Source organism: Rhinopithecus bieti, unplaced genomic scaffold (genome assembly GCF_001698545.2).
Source record: "Rhinopithecus bieti isolate Rb0 unplaced genomic scaffold, ASM169854v2 scaffold_28493, whole genome shotgun sequence".
NCBI lineage: Eukaryota > Metazoa > Chordata > Mammalia > Primates > Cercopithecidae > Rhinopithecus > Rhinopithecus bieti.
The window spans coordinates 338,432-347,113 of record NW_016813010.1 but is presented as its reverse complement, the minus strand read 5'-3'; the positions used below and the strand labels follow the sequence as shown (position 1 = coordinate 347,113).

Genomic DNA, 8,682 nt, shown 5'->3' with positions numbered 1-8,682 from the left:
TCTAGTGTTCTGTAATATTGTAGGATGGCTACAGTTAACAATGTATTAGATAGTCTCAAATAGCTTGAAGGAGGATGTTGAATGTCCCCAACACAAAGAAATGATACATGTTTGAGATTATTGATATGCTAATTACCCTCATCTGATCACTATATATTATATGCCAACTTAAAAAATATGTATGTGTATATATTTCATCTTTCCATATCTACATACAGATGAATCCTTATATGTGAATTATTCGTCTTTCTAAACTCCTATTCACTATGAAAACTCAGGTCTCTTTACACTCCTGCTCATGAGATTTATACTGGACTTTTCCTGCGACCAAAAATGCATGAGGCAGGTGGTTTTAGATATGGGACAATGGACAAAGAGAAAAGAAGTATGTGTTGAATATCAGGATCACCATAACATTTAGCAGTTCAGGGCTGCTAAAGTGAAATGGATGGCAATTTGGGGGCAGGATTCCTGAGAAAAGAGGCTAAAGGAAATGACCCCATATGTTTATTTGGAGTCACTAAAAGTTATAGAGTATCAATCAAAAATAACAAATAATAGCATTTCTTAACATCTGACCTATTCTATGTTTATTTATTTTCTTACTGATTTTCTGTGCTCCCATGAACATAAGCTCTGTGAACACGGCTCTACTCTTCATGCTGTATTCCTAGTAGAAGAATATCTGACACAAAGTAGGTGCTCAGTAAATATTTATTGAGTTAAGTGACTCTCACATAACTGGAAGTCCCGAGAGAGAACAAGCTCAAGGAAAATTCAAATGAGGATTCCAACTCAGTTCCCCTGTGCTTCTTCCAGGTCAACTCTTGTATATGTATAACTTTGTTCTCAAGCTGGCCTCTCTTGTGGCCAAAACATGGTTTTCAGTAGCCTTCAGGACAGTCCGTTTCCTAGTCTTCATGCAGTAGGAGAGAGGAAAGCCACTCTTCTATTTGTGGAATAAAACGCCTCTCATCTAGTGTGTTTGAGCTGTATCATGTCTTGGGTCAACTCACAGAATAAAAATAACCAAAGGCTGGAATGCTCTGTGCTGATTGGATTAAATTTGTGTTCCTGAATCGATCACTGGCTTGATTGAATGTGGAATGGAGATTAGATTATTATTAATAATTTAGCTTGACCAAGGGTGGTATCTGAGTTAGAAACAGAATCAGTCTTCCCTGAATCACACAGGTAGTATAAAGGAGGAATGGGTTCCTGAAGAACATCCCAGATTCTCTTAGGAAGGTGTAAGGAGACAATGAATGTTGAGTAGACAATCAAAATTGTCCATTATATTTTTTCCCTATAGATATATTTCAAAGATTTTATTCTTAGAAGTGCAAGAAGTATGAAAATAAAATATTCTAAGAGGAATGTATTTATTGTATCACAAGGAAGCTGTTTAAAATGACAGATCTTTGAAGACAATTTGGGTAACAGCTACTGACCTATCAAGAACTTGTAAGTTTGCCAGTACTGGAAGAACAGTACTAGATCTGTAACTGTTTTGTTCAACATTGTACCCACAGTCCTTAGCATAAAGAAGATGATTGGCTGGGCTTGGTGTCTCAGGCCTGTAATCCCAGCACTTTGGGAGGCCAAGGAGGGTGGATCACCTGAGGTCAGGGGTTCAAGGCCAGCCTGGCCAAACTGGTGAAACCCTATCTCTACTAAAAAAAAAAAATACAAAACTTAGTTTTGCATGGTGGTGGGCACCTGTAATCCCAGTTACTCAGGAGGCTGAGGCAAGAGAATCACTTGAACCTGGGAGGCAGAAGTTGCAGTGAACCGAGATTGCACCACTGCACTCCAGCATGGGCAACAGAGCAAGACTCCATCTCAGACAATAAATAAATAAATAAATAAAAAAGATGTTCAACAAATACTTGATGAATTAATGATTGTATTCACACATTTGTTTTTGTAAAGATAAAGCCACAAGCTTTGTATAAAGAAATCCATAAGTTTCCTGCAGGGAAAACACAGCATACCTATATTATAAATGCCCCTTGCTTCCCAGTAGGATTATTCACAAATCACTCTATTTATGTATATGAATTAAGACTTTTCAGAGTGACTCTAGAGGAAAAAACAATAAAAAGCCTAGGAGATAAAGATCTACCATTTTGCCACATGGTGTTTTATTTGTTCTATCTGTTTTGCTATTTTTTCCCTCTTTTCTGATTTATCTTACGTTAATAATACATTTTATGATAACCAATTTTTATCTCCATTATTAAATTATTTATACTTTTTCACAGTCCAGTGATCTGTGCTTTTGATATATACTTTCAATTAATCAGAATCTTATTTTAAATAAAATCATATACTATTTGACAAGTAGTTTAAGGATCTCATAACTGTGTATGTCCAATTCTTCCCCCATTCTTCGAGCTATTGATATCACACATTTTCTTTTAGACACACCATAAAGACAATATGTTGCTTGTATTTTTCTTTAGGCATTAAGTTATCTTTTAGAGCAAATTTTGAAATTAATTTATTTTCATTTATTCTTTACCAGTGCTCTTCATTTTCTTAGAAGATTCACATTTCAATCTGATATCGCATTCCTTCTGCCCGTTGAATTTCTTTTAACATTTCTTGTTGTGTAGATCTTCTCGAATTATCTGATTTTGTTTGTCTTACAAAGCCCATATTTATACTTCATTTTCAAAATGTATTTTTACTGGGTAAAGAATTATGGAAAGACAGTAATTTTTTTCTCAGTGTTTGATGAGAAATCAGCTATAATATATTCGTTTCCCTGTAACTCGTCTTTTTTCCCCCTCAGGTTGTGTTAAGGGTTTTCTTTTTGTCTTTTGTTTGCAGCATTAATATAATACGATACACATATGTGTGTTCACCGCCCTGTCCCACCAGGTCTCATTCCTTAAGGGGAGTATTGACTCTGTTTTATGTTCTTTGAGTTTCCTGGATCTATGCTTTGGTGTCTGTTATTAATGTCAGAAATTCTTGGTCTTTTTTTTTTTTTTTTTTTTTTGAGATGGAGTCTCGTTCTGTTGCCCAGGCTGGAGTGCAGTGGCGTGATCTCGGCTCAGTGCAAGCTCCGCCCCCCGGGTTCACACCATTCTGCTGACTGAGCCTCCTGAGTAGCTGGAACTACAGGCACCCGCCACTATGCCTGGCTAAGTTTTTGTATTTTTCAGTAGAAACGGGATTTCACCGTGTTAGCCAGATTGGTCTCAATCTGCTGACCTTGTGATTCGCTCGCCTCAGCCTCCCAAAGTGCTGGGATTACAGGCATGAGCCACCACGCCCGGCCCCATTATTTTTTTCAAATGTTTCTCTGCTCCATTCTCTCCTGATTCTCCTTCTAGAATCCCAGTTTGGCAATTGTTAGATTATTTGATTTTGTCTGACAGCTCATGGATGCTTTTTTCTGTGTTTATTGTTTGTGTTTATTTTTCCCACTTTTTTTCTATGTTTCAGTTGAAGTAATTCCTATTGACCTATGTTCAAGTTCACTGAACATTTTCTTCACTCTGTCGAGTCTACTAATAAGTCAATCAAATACATGCTTTATTACTATGCTGTGCATTTCTACCATTTTCATTTGCTTCTTCCTTTCGCTTTCCCTCTTTTTGATAAAACTGGCTATATAACGTTAAATGTGTCCACTTTTTTCCTTTAGAATGTATAATATATTATTCATAGTAATTTGAAATTCTCAGTCAGATGGTTTCAACATCTGCACCATATCTGAATCTGGTGGTTCTGTTGATTACATTGTGGGGTGTGTGTGTGTGTGTGTGTGTGTGTGTGTGTGTGTGCATGTGTTGATTTTCCGTATTCTTCATATTTTTTTTTGTAGAAAACCATGTATTTTGTATAGGAAAGCATAGACTCAAGTACTTAGAGTTTAGGCTTTTAAATAAGCATACCTTTTTTGTATATAGGATTGCGTTAACTAGCCAGGAGTTGTTCAGTGTTGAAATTGTCCTTGCTATGTTTGTCTTTAGTAGACCACAGTCTTCAAATTTCTCTAGCAATATACTGTGTGTTTGGAATGGCGGCTGGCTTCCCAAAATCTTTTTTCTCAACCTCTACTCCACCTCCCCCATTAGCCTTCCCTTTCGTGCTGTACCACAGAGTGTGTCTGTCACTTGCAACTTAACCAGCAGTATTCCATTATCACCTTACTTGGTGCTTTTTAGCCTGGTGGTGGGTAGTGAAGTTGGGAAAAATCCCTGCGTCTCAGTGATTTGTCCCTCAAAATGTTACTGCTCTTTTTCCAGCTATAGTTCTTGCTAAGAACATATTTCTGCTCCTTTTTGTTTCTCTTGTTCTCTTTGTCAGGGGCCATAGGCTTATATCAGTGGCCTATGACCAGTGGGTTTTGTTGTCTTTCTTGTAAATTAAAGCTTTGGTTCCATACAGGATCATTACCTCCAGCTCATTTTTCATGCCTGCTTTTCCTGTCCACCAGTCCTAAATAAAAGAAGCTGTGTCTTGACTCACCTTTCCGATCCTCTCACCCCCATACCTCCAGCTCATTTATCATGCCTGTGCTTCCTGTCCACCAGTCCTACATAAAAGAAGTTGTCTCCAGATTCACTTCTCTGATCCCCTCACCCCCATACCTTCCTGTTAACACCTACTGGGCTTCATGGATAAAAAGGCTGCTGGTGTGTGGAAGTCTCCTTCTTCCATATCTGCGGACCTCAGAGGCTTCACCCTCTCTACCAGTCTGCACTTAGCACTCTGTCTCCAACTTATCAGTTATTCTGAACCCTTAGTGGTGTCCAGGTGACATCCACCTTAGCAAAGCAAATGTGTATATCCTGTCTCTCCCTACAGGCACCTGTCTCTCCCCATTTTTCTGGTTAATTGATTGTTTTGTAATCTCAACTTTTGAATGGGTCCAAGAAAAATTGTGGGTTTACAATTTTTCTAGCCTTTTTGTTTCTATAAGTGTAGAAGCAATACTCCTTCTAGCTTGCCGTATCCTGGAGCAGAAACTGGGTGTCATTAAGACTTGAGGAGAAAATATTTTGAGAAGAATTAAAAATTGTGCCCAAAGGCCTTAGATTCTTGATGAATCAATAGTCTTCTTTGTATGTTGTGAAATTCGTGATCAAATACAAATGAATATGAGAACTCTTTTAAAAATATATTGAATTAGTTTATAAGTCCCATAAGGTGACATTCAGATGAATTCTTTTTATCTTTACAGTGCTGTATATATCACTTAGACTGTAATTTCTGTAAATTTAGTTTTTTTTTTTTTTTTTTTTTTTTTTTTTTTTTTTTTTTTTTTTTGAGACGGAGTCTCGCTCTATCTCCCGGGCTGGAGTGCAGTGGCCGGATCTCAGCTCACTGCAAGCTCCGCCTCCCGGGTTTACGCCATTCTCCTGCCTCAGCCTCCGGAGTAGCTGGGACTACAGGCGCCCGCCACCTCGCCCGGCTAGTTTTTTGTATTTTTTAGTAGAGACGGGGTTTCACCGTGTTAGCCAGGATGGTCTCGATCTCCTGACCTCGTGATCCGCCCGTCTCGGCCTCCCAAAGTGCTGGGATTACAGGCTAGTTTTTTTTTTTTAATTTTTAATTTTGAATCAGATTCTGGTTCTTGTCACCCAGACTGGAGTGCAGTGGTGCGATCTCAGCTCACTGCTATTTCCAACTCCCGAGCTCAAGTGATCCTCCCACTTCAGCATCCTGAGTAGCTGGGACTACAGGCACCTGCCACCACGCCCAGCTAATTTTTGTATTTTTTGTAGAGATGGATTTTCACCATGTTTCCCAGGCTTGTCTCGAACTCCTGAGCTCAAGAGATCTGCCCACCTCAGCCTTTCAAAGTGTTGGGATTATGGATATAAGCCACCATACCTGGCTTATTTTAGTTTTAATAAAGAATGCTGTTCATGATTCACACTGTTGACTAATCATTGGGCATTTTTTTTTTTTTGATAAATTTGAAAATCTCTGGGAATTGTTGCAGAATTTCTAAGTGAAAGCAACAGAATGCCATAACTGAAATCATAAATGTCAACTTTTTAAATGCAGTGGCTGACTAGCTAGTGAGATTTTACCTGAATCTTCTGGTTTACATTACTAACTTAGGTTTCCTACACAACCAGATCAAATGGAATCTAAAAGAGAGAGGACAAGCTACAAATGTGAAGACCATGGTAGTCTGAGAAGGCAAGAGATTTAAATAGCCTAAAGTGTGGGTGAAATCAGTACACAGAGAAGACAGATGTATGTTAAGACAAGGCATAGATAGTGGTTATGGCAAATTTTGGAAAACACTTATTTCTTTTATGTATTACTTAATTCTTCCACTTGGCCCTAGATGCTGTTTGGTGTTAGCCAACGTCAAACAGCTAACATACCTGAGGAGAAAATGTGATCCTGGACCACCCAGAAAGAAATATTTGGTGATGCTAACACAAATTTTTTAAAAATGGGTTCAACTCTTCTTAGCTTTAGGTTCCTGTAAATAATTGTGACTCAGCTAAGCGTTTCTTAAAGGTCTTGTCCAATCAACCTAAGGTTTAGACTGCATGTGTAGAAAATACTATACTGTTTGTGTAACTATAATTAATACAAAGTGTTATGTGTGTTTTTTTTTTTAAAGATTTCAACAGCAACTTAGGGATTTAGTTCCCTGAGTCTATTGTTAAGGAAAATTATTAAGTAAACAGAGAGAATTTAACTAAAAGGGGGCTTTAAATTGTTCTTCTAGTACCTTTCTTTCCTTTAGCATGAACAACTACAACTTCGAATTCACAGACAGAAGTGTTAAGTTCTGGTTTGTTCATAGAAAGATATACTGTCACTAAAACTTGCATAATAGGCTAACATTGATTTTCAAAGTTAAGTGAAAGGTACTGGAATGTTTCTGATTCAAGAAAGAGGTTCTTTGTACATTGCATCAAATCTTAGAATATAGAGGATACACTTAGAGACAATATTAAATTCAGGTGATTAGAAAACATTTACCCTTAAAATTCAGAGGAACCTTTCAGGCAACATGGCAGGCATGGAGGAGGCAGCAACCTTCGGGAGCCACCTGCCTCCTCTGGGAGTCACCTGAATGGCAACCTGGATCCAGATGACAGGGAGGAGGAAGCTGCCTCTACACCTGAGGAAGCAGCCAAGAGAAACAGATGGAAGAAAAAGAAGAGTAAAGGGGCTGCAGCAGGGCAGCAGGTAACTGATAAAGTATTAAGAGCCTCAGTGGATGAAGGAACAAGACAGTTGGAAAGACAAGCGTTGGAAGAGAAAGAAAGAGATGATGATGATGAAGATGGAGATGGTAATGGAGATGGAGCAACTAGAAAGAAAGAAGAAGAAGAAGAAGAAGAAGAAGAAGAAGAAGAAGAAGAAGAAGAAGAAGAAGAAGAAGAAGAAAAGAACAAGAGAGAACCAAAATTCAAACAGACCCTCCTTCAGTTCCAATATGTGACTGTATCCTAATAGTGTATTTCCTAAAGGACAAGAATGTGAATACCCACCCACACAAGATGGATGGAGAACTATGAGTGAAGGAAAGAAAGTGTTATATCAGGCTAGTGAAGATATTTGGAATGACTTTTGAGAAGCTGCAGAAGCACATCAACAAGTTAGAAAATATGTAATGAGCTGGATCAAGCCTGGGATGATGGAAATCTGTGAAAAGTTGGAAAACTGTTCACACAATCTAATAAAAGAGAATGGATTAAATGCAGGCCTAGCATTTCCTGCTGGATGTTCTCTCAATAATTGTGCTGCCCATTATACTCCCATTGCTGGTGACCCAACACTAATACAGTAGGATGACATCTGTAAAATAGATTTTGGAATCAGTATAAGCGGTAGGAATATTGACTATTGACTGTGGTCTTACTGTCACTTTTAATCTCAATTATGATACATTATTAAAATCTGTAAAAGATGCTACTCGTACTGGAATGAAGTGTGTTGGAATAGATGTTCATCTGTGTGATGTTGGTGAGGCCATCCAAAAAGTTATGGAGTCCTAAGAAGTTGAAATAGATGGGAAGACATAACAAGTGAAATCAATCATAATCTAAATGAACACTCAATTGGGAAATATAGAACACATTCCAGGAAAACAGCGTCCATTGCGAAAGGAGGAGAGGCAACGAGAATGGAGGAAAGGAAGTGTATGCAATGGAAAACTTTGACAGTACAGGAAAAGATTTCACGATGATATGGGATGTTCACATTACATGAAAAATTTTGATGTTGGACATGTACCAATAAGGTTTCCAAGAACAAAACAATTGTCAAATGTCATCAATGAAAATTTTGGCATCCTCATCCTCTGCCACAGATGGCTGGATTGCTTGGGAGAAAGGAAATTCTTGATGGCTCTGAAGAATCTGTGACTTGGAAATTGTATCCACCATTGTGTGACACTAAAGGATCATACAGGGTGCAATTTGAACATACCATACTGTTGCATCCAGCATGTAAAGAAGCTGTCAGCAGAGGAGATGACTATTAAACATATTCCAAAGTAACTTTAACACCTTTATTTTCTAAGCTTTTTTGGAATATGTACCAGAATTAATTTGCAGCATGTTGTCTACTTTAACAGTGGACTTGTATAATATTTTTATCTGTGTTTTAAAAAGAAGAAATTAGGCCATGCACGGTGGCTCACACCTGTAATCCTAGCACTTTGGGAGGCCGAGTCAGGTGGATCAC

General features: G+C 38.1%; 1 pseudogene; it reads left to right on the top strand.

The window, feature by feature from the left end:
* Nucleotides 1-366: 366 nt before the first annotated feature.
* Nucleotides 367-8,479, top strand: LOC108512251 (methionine aminopeptidase 2-like; annotated as a pseudogene).
* Nucleotides 8,480-8,682: the final 203 nt, after the last annotated feature.